This window comes from Podarcis pityusensis (assembly GCF_964106645.2).
Source record: "Podarcis pityusensis genome assembly, chromosome: 5".
Lineage (NCBI taxonomy): Eukaryota > Metazoa > Chordata > Lepidosauria > Squamata > Lacertidae > Podarcis > Podarcis pityusensis.
Genome location: NC_138032.1, coordinates 18,649,853 through 18,663,701, shown reverse-complemented (window position 1 = coordinate 18,663,701; position 13,849 = coordinate 18,649,853). Strand labels below are relative to the sequence as shown.

General features: G+C 43.8%; 1 protein-coding gene across 1 annotated transcript in view; it reads right to left on the bottom strand.

Annotated features, from left to right (window-relative positions):
- LOC308477634 (uncharacterized protein) overlaps nucleotides 1-13,849 on the bottom strand; it is a gene marked incomplete at both ends in the record, with an annotated part of 172,044 nt that overhangs the window by 77,660 nt on the left and 80,535 nt on the right. The gene's annotated exons all lie outside the window — the stretch shown is intronic.

Here is a 13,849-nt window from a genome sequence, read left to right as displayed (position 1 = left end):
CTGGCGCTGAGCTTTGGGAATATTTACATGTGCCCAAGCACCCCAGTTATAGAGCATTGTCCACTCTGGTTCTTTCCCAAACAACACACGATAGGGAATATCTTTTATAGAGCTAGACCAGGTTCTATTAATCAAAAAGTTCGCTGTCAGGAGAGCCTCACCCCACAGCCTATGGTTGTGGTCCAATCCTGCATCCACTAGCAGGCAGTCCTTTACTGACTGTATTACAGCCCCACGTCTTTCACACAGACCATTTTCAGCAGGACTATAAGGGTTAGTCAAACGGTGAGTGATCCCCTTACATCGCAACCATGCCCCAAATTGTTTGTTCAGAAATTCTCCGCCCCTATCTGTTTGCAGCTGCACAACAGGCCGAGCGAAGAGCTTTTCAGCTTGGGCAACCCATTCTCTGAATGTGGGGAAACACTCAGATTTCTGCTTTAACAAAAACAACCAACTAAATCGTGATTTATCATCTATTACCAGGAAAGCATATCTGGCGCCCCCTTCAGTTTTCTGTGGGAAAGGGCCTATCACATCACAATGGACAAGTTCTAAAACCTCTTTAGATACTCTGTCACTTTTAGAAGCCACAGGCTTCCTCTTAGATTTGGCCATTTTACATACATTGCAATCTAGGAAACAGTTACAGCTATTTACTTTTAGGTTCTTGCACACCTTTTGCATCTCTGAAAGCACACGGAAATTGGCGTGACCCAGTTTTCTGTGCAGTTCATGTACACACCCCTTATGAACTGGTAAATTATCCTGAACCACCTGGGCTGCTTTAACAGGCTTGTCCTGCATTACATATAACCCATTTTCCAACTTTGCATGGCCACATACCTGAGTTCCATTCTTTATCAGACAGCCATCCTGCGTGAAGTTAACACTATACCCTGCATTAATCAAACAGCTTACAGACAGTAAACAATAGTCCAAACTGCTAACAAACAGAGTCTCTGGTAGAGTAGTGTTCAAGCACTGCAGGAAACATGTTCCCTGGCCAACAATCTTGCTTCTACGACCATCAGCAAGATAGATTGAGTCTTTTCCATCGGCTGGCTTCCCCAGGGTCTTAAAGTCCTCCCGACTGTTGCAGATAATCCTGCTGCTCCCAGAGTCCAGCAACCATGTTCCTCGAGGTATCTTTCTCTCCTCTCGAGAAAATGCAGACACAAACTGAGCAGAACGCGTGTTCTTCTTCCCTGAAGAGAACCCCTTCTGCTTATGTTTCTGTGTCGATTGCTGTCTCTGCTCCACGTCGTCTCCTGGAAGTCTTGCCCTGCATTGACGTTGGAGATGCCTGGGTTGGTTGCATCTATAGCACCTCCTCACCGCCATGGCCAAGTCCAAACCTTGGCGTTGCTCCATTGGCAGATTCTGCTGCTGGCCCCCTTGGCTGTAACCCCTCCGTTCTTGGAGTTCAGCCTGTCTATCTGACCTTCTTTCTGCTTCTTCGGTCAATCTTCCAACCACATACTCAAGGGTCAGATCTCGGGGACACATACTCTCCATGCTGTTAATCACGGGCAACCAGCTTTCAGGCAAACTTGAAAGGATAATGTAGGTTTGGTCAGTCTCATCATAACGCTTACCTCTCTGCTGTAGTTGAAGAAACAGAGATTTCAGCGTTTGAAGATGAGTTGCCAAACTCTCACCTTCTTTCATAACAGTCCTGAACAGCCTTCTGGTCAGAGAAATTATAGTTCCAGCAGTTTCTCTGACATGCATTGCCCTTAATAAATTCCAGCACTCAAATGCTGTGCTGGCATTTGCTACATGCAATAACTGAGAGTTGCTCAAACACAGCATAATTTGGGCACGAGCCCTTTCATCCAGCCGTTTTTTCTCAGCAGAGTCCCGTCTCGAAACCTCAGTTTCAACACAGTCCCATAGTCCATCTCTCCTTAACAACTGCTGCATTTTAATTGACCAACTCAGCCAGTTGTTTTCTGAGAGAAGTTCAAAAGGGATGCCTCCCCCAATATTTACAACTTGGGAAGACTGGAAATCTGCCATCTCTGCTGGTGCTTGCTGAGCCCCTTCTGTAGGGCCTCCAGCAATCTCTCCTGACTCTCTCTTTAGAGTCCAACTGGATGGTCCTGGTTGGCACTCACCGGCTTCTAGCTGCTGCCTCTGTTGACCCTCAGGTCCCGCCTGGCTCTGCAACTGGTGTAGCCGCTCTGTGAGTCGCCTACTGTGGTCCTCTAGCAGTTCAAACTGTTCCAGTAGCCGACGCTGAGTGCTTTCTTGATCCTCAGATCCTAGCCGCTCCAGCGTCGCTGCAGACAGTTACAGCTTGCCACCAACTGCTCCAACGCACAGCCACTGGCTCCATACACCACCAGGACTCACCAGCTCCCTGCTGAGATGCTGTCAGTCGTTTTGCACTCTGCACATGCTCAGAAACACTGGGCCCATAACCTGTCCGTGTTTGTAAAAAGCAAAAAAAAAAAAAAAAAAAAAGAAGGAAAGGGTTCTGACCTCCCTTTGTCTCCTCAGCCTGGTCCTCAGACCCTTGTCGGCATAAAAGAGTCCAGAAGAATATCCTTGTAGAGTTTTATTCTTAAAAGTCTTTGTGCAAAACACGACTGAACAACTATACACACCAGCACTTACCAACCAACCAACCCAAACACCAGCCTCAGCACAAACTAACATTTCTCACTTATATATACAACCTGCTGCAGGCCGCTGAGTCATGCTGACTCAGCTTTATTCGCATTAAAGAAACAGCGGCCATTTTAGCCGTGACATAGTTTTGGTCCCCCCCCCCACCAAAAAAAGGCAAAAACCTGCATCGGAATATGTGTGAAAATTAAAAGCCAACAGAAAATTCTGTTGCATTCTTCACATTATCAGAATCCATGAAATCTAATTCCACAAGCATCCTCAGACTAGGAATTTTGTGTGCTTAATGCTAGGTATTTACAGGTTAGCTCACAACACAGCAGCACCCCCCTCTTTCTCTCTCTCTCTCACACACACACACACACACACAATCATTAACAATGAATTCAACAGGCAATACACACACATTTGAATATATTTCAGAAAGAAACATCAGCATAGGCAACAACAACAAAAGACAGCTTTTTTCTGAAGTGTTGATACACTGGGCTAGTGCACTGGGCATATCTGAAGAATATATTTCCAACAGGTATTTCATTGGACAGAAAGCTCCTAACCATTATTACCTGTCAGCAGCCCATTCTAGCTTATTGTGCAACAAATGAATGACATATAGTCAGTCAGCAGCATAACAGTACGCAGTTGATGGTGGCCTGCTTCTGAGATCATGTGTAAAACCAGCATGTAAGCAGAAATGAGCAAGCTAATGCTCCTCACCCACACTAATGTCTCTGTCTTTGTCCCTGCAGTGTGTGTGTGTGTGTGTGTGTGTGTGAACTTCTGAAGTGGAGGGAGTCTACTGTAGTCAGGAGGCATCCCTCACAATTTGAAACCCCTCACAGAGCTACCGTTCTCAGAGAGGTTTATAACAATCAATCCCTCTTCACAGGGAACTCTGGGAACTAGCTCTTTGAGGGGAAGAAGTCTCACCGCCTATAACAAACTACAGTTCCCAGGATTCTTTGAGGGAATCTGACACAGCTTTAAATGCACAGTGCAGACAGGGCCCCTTATTAGCCGGTGGCAATACACTGTGGTGTCAGTGTTGAGGAGAAATCCTTATTTTCTCTCCTTACTGTGGATTTAAGAGGCAGGACTTGAGAAACAAAAGAAGCGAGTCTGAAATGTGAAGCTGCTGTATGAAGAAATGACCTCTGCTGACAACGATTTCAATGTCAGTGTTTCTCACCCACCCCCCACCCTCCCCGCTGCCATATGATAAGAAATACTTCTGGACTGCAGCCCATTTATGTCAAGCAACCCTGCAATATATATATATATATATATAGTCATTACAAAAAAAAAGTTCAAGTGGTAGATTGACAATCCCGTTTGTTATCTCAAACAACTACATCCAGATACTGCTGCTTCTTATCTTTTAAGGTTTTCTATGAATGAATGTTGTTCACCAGCTGCACACTTTGTCCACACACACACACACACACACACAATTCCTTTAAATGCCATGTGTCCTGTGACTATTTCATATGATGGTTTTGATTTTAGCATCTACTTTGTCTGCAGCAGATGCTTTGTGTGGTTTTAATGTTCTCTATAAAGAACATACTTAAACAAGGATGCAATAATCTCCCAAGGTATGGGTGAGAGACATTATTTTTCACCCTTGAGACCTGCATTCCCTCAAAAGAAAACGATTGCATGGCAGAGGTGCCAACTTGAATAAAATATTGGGGGGCTCAGCTAAGCCTGCCCCGAATAATTGATGAAATGATATGGTGAACGCACATCATTTGAATGGGAATTCCCTTCAACTTGGGTGGGGGGCTGGCTCCCTCAAATATTTTATTGGCGGGGGGGGGGGGGGGCTGAAGGGAGCTGAGCCCCAAGGATTTGGCTCCTATGTTGCATGGTGTGTGTGAACACACCAGGGATGGACAGGGATAATAAAGGGGCAGGGACAAAGCCTACAGACCTCATTATCTCTCTCTTACACCTACCATCTGCACATAAAAACACCATCCATACACACAAACCTCATTCACCCCAACTCTCTCTCATACAGAGAGAGCAATTTCTTTCTCCATGGGCATTTTCCAACACTTTTGCTGGCTTCTGTGCTGTGAGGTGAGGAAAGGGGCTCCTCTTTCTCACCAGATAACATAGAAACATTGTGAACTGACAATGGAGAGAGTGAGTACTCATGGGTCATTTCTAGCCTATGGGACACTGATTTAACACCACTGCTCTAAAAAGTATTTATCATACGGTAATAGTTCCTCTAATTAAGCAGAACAAAATGCTGGCTGGATGAATGCTTCTGGTTATACATACACTCAGCTGATTCAGTCACCATGGCAGCTTAGGTTTACATGGGTTGCCATATGTCCTCTTTTTCCAGGGCACATCCTTTCTTTCATGGGTAGAGTCGTCATAGCGATCCATAGTTAAAAGTAGAAGTCGGCAAATGTGTCCTCTTTTTTTTGCTCTTCAAAATATGGCAACCCTATTGCATGCCAACCTTCTTAGATTTATGACCAATGAATTGGCAGGACTGGAAGCTGGAAGTCCATGTTGTTATTTCTGCAAATGAAACCCTTCTTCAGATTTTTTTAAAAAAATCTGGTACTGATAACCTTTTGCAGAATTGTGGTTTGCTGTGTCCCCAGTGCATAGTTTGAAGCCATTTAAGCCAAGCACCTTGGTGAAGCTAAGCAGGTCCTAGACTGGGCATTGTCTGGGTGGGAAACCCCACTGCCAACCCAGTGTATGCCACCTTGAGTTCCATGATGAAAGAAAAGCATGATTTAACTGTAATAAATAAACAAATGAAAACCACCAGCCAGGGTGAGTGCTGATTTTGATATGCTATTTATGACAAAGGTGGAAAATCTCAGTTCCAGGGGCCAAATGCAGCTTTCCATGTCTGTCTATCGAGCCTTTGGGATTCTCCCTAGGCCACCCTTCTTTCCACAGCCCATGTTTCTTCCTGGTGTAGAAACCAGCCTCCCATACAAGGCAGTGAAGTGAAGGACATGAGGCAGGAGTTGATAATGCAGGTGAGCTGCGCACAGGTGAGCTGCAAGCAAACTGCTGGCCAGCTCTGTGGAGGCTCCTTTTATTGACACAATATGCAAACCCAGGCAGATACATTTTGGGCTGTGACCTTTACACATCTTCCAGTCCCGAGATCGTGGGGTGGTACAAAGTTATTTTGGCACCTGTTTCCACCGTGTCATTTTCCCCTTGCACAGTGTATGACGAAGGAGACAAAGGTCTCAGAGACAAAGATCACAGACAGGACACCGCAGACTACTGAGACCGCAAAAGGTTAGACAGAGGGCAAGATGTTCAGACAGCTGTGGCTTTATCTGTGAGGGGGAGTGCACCCCGCACCCCAAGGTCATGCATGCAGACAGCTGAGGCTGCCCGCAGACGGGGAGTGTGCTCTGCACCCAGCGATCATTCCTACAAGGCAGGTTTTCATTCATTGCCTCATTCCCCTTTGCCTCATCCACCATCGACATGTGGCTCCTGGGAGCTTGCCCAGAAAGAGTAGCAGTCCTTGGGTGCCCTACCCCTGATTTAAGGCAGCAAAATGCTACATCTTGCATTTGCTGTTGTGTTTTGATCACCACTGAAGTGGATGTTTGGATCTTTCACCTTGGACATCACAGTGAAGATATGCCTTGACCAAGGAGCAGAGTGGTAACATTGTACATCATACAGACCACATTTCCTTCAGCTTTTATTCACAGTTGAACAAACTGTGCGTTGAATGTTTCAAAAGGAATTTTAAACATAGAGGGGAGGAAGGGGGGAAAAACACCTTCTGTGTCTCTATACTCCAAATTGTACAGATTTTATTGCAGCTTTCAATCACAAGATGGCAGTTCTGCTTCATCTTTGTATCATTACATCTATGCACAGACTTTTAGATGACCTTCTGAATGGATGAGATATTCCTAAATTTTCAGTCTCTCCTCTCTGTAGAGAAGATACCCTTTAGAATTTGGAGACATTATATTTACCTGTGGCATTTCTTTCTGTTGCAGTCCCACGAGGGTGTGAACAACAGATAAATCATTGTAGGATTACTCCGGAAACTCAGCTATATTGTGCTCTGGAGAAGGAGAAGAAAAATCCCGTACTACATTATTATTAATTTGATTTGGTTCTAGTGATTCACTTTGCAACGAGCCAAGGTGGCCACAGGAAGTAGCTTCCCTAATCTGGGGAATAATAGAATCATCGAATTGGAAGTCACGCCAAGGGTTATCTAGTTCAACTCCCTGCAATGCAGGAATCTCAGCTAAAGCATCCCTGACAGATAGCCATCCAACCTCTGCCTAAAAACCTCCAAGGAAGGAGAGTCATATACAGAACTATGCAGGAGGAATGGGTGTCCTCAGACCTGTGGCCAAATGTGGCCCCCAGGTCTCTTTACCTGGCCCTTAGGACTTTCCCCAGGCCACAACCCTCCTTGCCCCTGCTTCATATGCTCTTCAGCTGCTTGGGCCTAGCTGGAATGTGTTCTTGAATTGTGATAATGCCTCTTGCTTGCCTGGGTGGTGAGGTTTATGTGCAGAAACATCTGACTTTGGCATAGCTGGAATATAGCTTACTGTGCAAAGGTAAGAATCACATACATAGCTTGTCCCACTTTTGGCTTGGGCTCTGCCCACTTTTACCCTCCTATCACCAGCATGCAGCCCCTGGAAGGCTGCCTATTAGGGAATTCTGCCCTCAGGCTATGAAAAGTTCCCCACCTTTGCTATATGGGCTTCTTTTTGTCCTGGTGGGTGGACTGTTGTTGTCTTGTGGAAGTCAGCTGGTAGTTCATCACATATCAGAAAGTGTGATGTCTCAGAAGAATGCAGAGCCCCAGCAGAGTCTCCAGAGATTTCCTGCTCCCAGCAGAACAGCTTCTTCCATAGTCCCCAGTTAAGGGGAAAACTCCTCTCCCACACAGTTCAAAGCAGCAGTGTGTCTCCAGATGCAAGACAAAGCTAATTTACTATATACTGTTCTTCTGGTCTTTGGAGTAAAGATACATATGTACAGATCTACTAACACTATCACCACGCTAGCTAATGCTGCTGTAAAACCCACAGCCTTTTCCCCTGACTCTCACAGATTCAGAGGCAGAAAAACAGGACAGGACACAAACACAAAACAGGACTAGACGTAATGAAAGCAATGCTCTACAGACTATTCATTCTACATTCCTGAACCAATAGGAGTGTGAATTAATCAGGAAGTCATACACTTGACCTCTGCTCTGTATGACTCTGTAACCCAGTACACCTGCTTTCTTATCTCTGAACATTCATGGAGCAAGCACTGTGCAATTTAACCCATTGTTCACATTACACCAACACTGGCTGCTATTGAAAACTCACATTTCAAGTGGAATCCCATTTTTTTTGTGAACAGCTGCTGTCCACCTGGCCAATTCCCTCCTGCTTCCCATCATAGGTTTTTAAAAAATATGGCTAGAGAAAATAAAATAATGGAAATAAGTGGCCTTTAGACGACAGTGGGAGATAGAAGGTGTATTCCTAAGCAAGCAAGCAAGAGCATGATGGTAATTTCAGTTATATTGATGAGATCATGGTTCTGTTCAGGAGTCCTTCTGTGTAGAAATGAACATCTGTTGGGAAGAGGGGATGGACCACATTGTGACCCTTTTCCTGACCTCTGGTCATACAAGGGTTTACCTGTGCTCATTTGGGTTCTTTGTGGCAACTGGCGGATCATATTTTTATGCTTGGTTTGAACTGCTGATCCTGTCCCCTTGGATGATTGTTTCATATTGTTGTTGTTATGCAATTGTAATTTCAAATGTTGCAAGCCATTCTTAGTAGTGCTTTTGCACCAGAATGTGCTGCTGCTGCTGCTAGACCAGGTGGACCGAAAATAGCGGTAGATTGCACATGCTTTAATTCTGCAATGAATCATAGAACTGTAGAAGGTATTTATTCCACCGTACCTTCAGGCAGACAGTATAGTAGAATAAATTGTCAGAACAGTAAAGCAAAAGACTGGGGGGAAATATCTTACCCCTACATTGAACAAAACTGAATCCACACTTTTAAACTTCCACAGAAATTGCACAAAAATGTACTTGATTCCAAAGTTAAGATTTGGTATTACTTCACCATGATGAATAACCCTGGGATTAGTGAGACTTCTGGATGAAGTGAGGAAGATACTTCCTTCCTCCCTTACTGAAGCAAGTTCTCATTTAAACAATTAGAAGCAACTGTAATTTGTCAGTCTTTGTCATTAGCAAGTGACATATATTTAGAGAACCACATTATATTGGCATCAATCTTCATTGATGAAAGGACAAATGCTGCATTTGGCTGTACTGCACTGGGAAATTAATATATTTTGAAAATACCTTTAACAATCTTTGATCACCTTGAAAACTTACAAATGCTTATTTATTTATTTCAGAGATATTCTTTGAGCTCATCCAACTTGTGTTGAAGTACTTTAACAGAAAAGTGTTAAGATTCACCTTACTAAATAATAAAAGTGTTGTTTTCGATTAAGTTGAACATAAAGTACATCCATTGGACTCCATGGATTTTCAGTTGTCAATTTATTTCAATGAGCCTGCACTGAGATTAATTTAGCAGAATACATCACTTAAATACACCCCCACCCTAATCATCAAATTAATGACTGTAACATAAATAACAAATAGGAAGGCTGAAAAAAGTTATTTATTCCAACTGAAAAAATATATGTGAGATCCCCACATGTAATGGAACCAGTAATACAGAGAACAGTAATAACGAAAACCAGAACTTTAATTAGTAGATATAATATTCAATTGTTCTCACATAATTTAAAGCCTTGGACCATCTTATATTTATCACAAAGAGCAAACAGCATTTTTCTGCTGGAGTGGATGGCTGGAAGAAGCACATTATTTATACAGATCAGATGTGGGGTACTTGCACCCCTTCCAGATGCTGTGGAACTAGAACTTTTATCATCTCCATGCTCACTGGAGCTGATGGGAATTGTAGTTCAGCAACTTCTGGAGACCCAAAGGCTTCCCACAGCTCTTCTGGATATGATATTTGCATGATAAGCAACTCAGCCCTGCAAAGAAATCCAAATATTCTTCTGCAAGTACCCTGTGCTCTTGGTCAGTACGACCAAACACACTTTTTACCAAATTAAGTTTCTGAATGCTCCTAGACAGATGTTCCATCTTTGGGTTCAGTATTGAACAAGAGCCTGTGCCCTGTTTTGTTTGTGGGCCTGTGCACAGTGAGTTCAGAGCCTCTTGGGTCAGGGCTCAGTAAACAGAAGAAATGTCTTGACAATGTCTTGGGATTGAAATGGCCACAACTTTATGGATTACAGATGTAAGTAAGTTTTGGCTTAGGCATTGGGTGTGTATCCTGAATCAATGAGCTTGAGTACTGGTTGATTAACACATTAGGGTTGGGTTAAGGTTCGCACCCTAATGCACATCAAACGGAGTGATCCTCCTGGAACGCCATTAGGAATTCTGTGGCCCTTTAGCCCCATTTGGACAGAAATTTTCCTCCTGGACTTCTTTACTGGGATATCCTGATACTTGATCCTGAGAGAGGGTTAAGACTCACCCCCCCCCTTGTTTAGACTAAGGATCCAACCCAATGCCTTTTTCCACCAACAAGTTGTGGTGGTTGCTATGAGGTAGGCAAAAACCCCAGCCCAGCCTAAATGGTTTGCAGGCAAATTCCTCCCTGGCGTCGAATACAGTGATCAATTGGTTCAATAGCAGGAAACAGGAAACAGGATGTTGACAGCCAGATCACTTGCCCATCTCTGTTCCACAGAGTAACTAACACAACTTTACACTAGCCAAGCATTTAGCAGAAAGGCTACTGAAAAGAATAGCAAGTCATGAACATGCTCTGCCTGTTCATCTTCAGGTAGGGCCAAACATGCAGGGAGGGTGGTTGGGACATCCGATGACAGACTGAATTACTGCCTCTGAGCAGAGTTGGTTTAAATGGATTGTCTGTGGTCCTGAATGAAGCCATGCATCCTCACATCTGATCAACACCTTTAGCTTTTAGGCTGGCTGGAAAAGTTCCATCACTCGTGCTTTAGATAGATCGATTCAACCCCAACCTACCCCATTCAATATTACTGGGCAGATACTAAGCAGAAGCGAGGAAAGAATATATGCATTAGAGAGACTGAAGAATCATTAGCCATTCATACAATTTGAATCCTCAAAGACACGAGTTCTAAAATGGGGAATATTATTTAATGTATTTTTCAGCATTGGCATTGCTCCTTGTGGGTTCTGCTTTGAATTTCGGTTATGACCCTTACAGAAAATTCTGAAAGCCAAATCCGTGCAAAAAACACCTAATGCCACCTACTTTTGTGTCAAGAACCCTTAGAAGGTGATGAATTTTGCATGACTGCTATGCAAAAGCATAGATCAGAACAAGTTTGCTTGAAAGATTCATGAACCACAGCAATCCTTTTTACAAACTTGGTCTGAATGTGTAATGAAAACCAAGGCCAAATGAATTTTGTATGGTTTCAGTGTCAGAGCCTCAACGAGAACGAAGGAGGCCTTTGCTTTCATCGCTGCTCTGCACTTTTGCTAGCCTCTGCTGATTTTGCAAAGTGCGGGACATTCCTGCATTGCACAAAAGCCCACCATGGGCATAATCCACTGGAAAGTTTTCATATGCAAACTGAGTGAAATGAATGGGAACTATACATGAGTGCCACAATTGAAAAGGAACTTGAGTCTGGCCTCCTGCCATTGATAAAATGCAATATCTTACTTTTACAATGTAAGACAAACCTGGGACAAGCCAAACAAAGCCCACACAGCCTGCCAGTTCCTTGCCAAATCTTCTCTTGTTCTTTTTCCAGAGTAAGTTCATTGGTGATACGTTATAAGCCAGAGACAGTCCCTTTTACAGGATACAGTGGTACCTCGGGTTAAGTACTAAATTCGTTCCGGAGGTCCGTTCTTAACCTGAAACTGTTCTTAACCTGAAGCACCACTTTAGCTAAAGGGGCCTCCCGCTGCCACTGTGCCACCGGAGCACGATTTCTGTTCTCATCCTGAAGCAAAGTTCTTAACCTGAGGTACTATTTCTGGGTTAGCGGAGTCTGTAACCTGAAGCGTATGTAACCTGAAGTGTATGTAACCCGAGGTACCACTGTACTTGCCAACCCTGTATTAGAAATCAGTGCTTTGAAGTCATGCCCTAGGTTTATATGGATCTGAAAAGAAGATTTGAGACCACCGTCCTCATTGCTGAAGCCAGCTTGCAGGTTTTGTTTTTTCCTCCAAGTCCCTATTATGTGGTGTTAGATTTATGTGGCTGCATTTAGTTTGATGAATCTCAACTTAGGCTGACCTGACATAAGAATTGCCTTGCTGCTTTTCTCACATGATGCCAACAAATACAGTGGTACCTTGGGTTAAGTACTTAATTCGTTCTGGAGGTCTGTACTTAACCTGAAACTGTTCTTAACCCGAAGCACCACTTTAGCTAATGGGGCCTCCTGCTGCTGCCACGCCGCCGGAGCACGATTTCTGTTCTCATCTTGAAGCAAAGTTCTTAACCTGAAGCACTATTTCTGGGTTAGCGGAGTCTGTAACCTGAAGCATATGTAACCCGAGGTACCACTGTACACATACAGTGCATCAGCATCCCAGATTCATTGGAAACTGCCTTAGACTGAGAATGCCTTGTAGCAGTTCTCCAAGATTTCAGGCAGGGGACTCTCTCCGTCCTACCTGGAGATGCTGGGGATTGAACCTCAGACCTTCTGCATGCAAAGCTGATGCTCTACCATGGAGCTATAGCTTAGGATGTCCCTGGAACTTCCCAGGCTTATTAAATCTATTAACTCATAGCATCATAGTTAGCATTCTTTTGGCGAGGGTATCCAAGGCACACTGGGAATGTGTGTATGTGGGTGGGCAGAAGATGATTACAGAGCAGTCAGATCGTATTATAGAGCAGTTGGTAGCCTAATAGCATTATTTACTTATACTTGAAATGTATTTAATATTCATAAAATAAATGTTAATTTTATAGTGTTCAAAAAAAGGAAATACGCACAGAGAAGAGACACACACTTAATGCTTATCCATCATTCCAGTTACTGGGTAGAAGACTAGGTGGCAGGAACTGTTTTGCTTCCTATGCAGTGTGATGCTATGCAGGATTACTCCAAGGTAAGTCCCTTTATGCTCAATAATTGGATTTGGGATTACAGCCTTTTTTACTGGAAAGTAAGCCCCACTGTGTGGAACTGGACTAACTGCCTCCCTAACCTAGTAAGTGCGTTTAGGATTAGAGTCTCAATGGGCAATTGGATAGAGAATACAGCTTGCATACTTATATCTCCAAAAGCCAAAGGGTTAGAAACTTTCTTTTTTAAAACCTGAAAATTCAGGGAAGAGTCCAGGAATATGCCTAACAGTTCTAGGCCCCTCTATCTCCCCACCACCACTTTCCCCATGACTAATGCACAAGCCAAAAACCAATGGTTTATATACACAGTGGTACCTCGGGTTACACACGCTTCAGGTTACATACGCTTCAGGTTACAGACTCCGCTAACCCAGAAATAGTACCTCGAGTTAAGAACTTTGATTCAGGATGAGAAAGGAAATCATGCTCCGGTGGCGCGGCGGCAGCAGGAGGCCCCATTAGCTAAAGTGGTGCTTCAGGTTAAGAACAGTTTCAGGTTGAGAACAGACCTCCGGAACGAATTAAGTACTTAACCCAAGGTACCACTGTAGAGAGACACACATTATAAAATGATATGTGCAGAAAATGCAGTAAAGTAGCCAAGAGGGAGTTTTGCACATATAAAGTTCCCTTATAGCAGGAGTATCCCGTGTGGTACTCTTCATAGGTAACATAGCCAATGGTCAGGGATGATGGGAGTTGTAGTCCACAACATCAGTTTGCTGCCACATTGGCTATTGCTGCCTTGTACTGAATGAGATCATTGCTCCTTCTAGCCTGATAATCTTTATCCTGATTAGCAGCTTTTCCCAGCCCTGTGACCTGAGATCTTTTGAACTGGGCATGGCAGGAACTGTGTATATCTCCTTATGCAGGCAAAGCATGAACTGCACAGCTGAGCTATGGAACATCCTTGAATGCATTTGCCTCTGGTGTGAATTATCTCCCCCTCTTATCATCTTCATATCATATCTTTCTGTTCCAATCCTTTCCCTTTCAGTTGCATC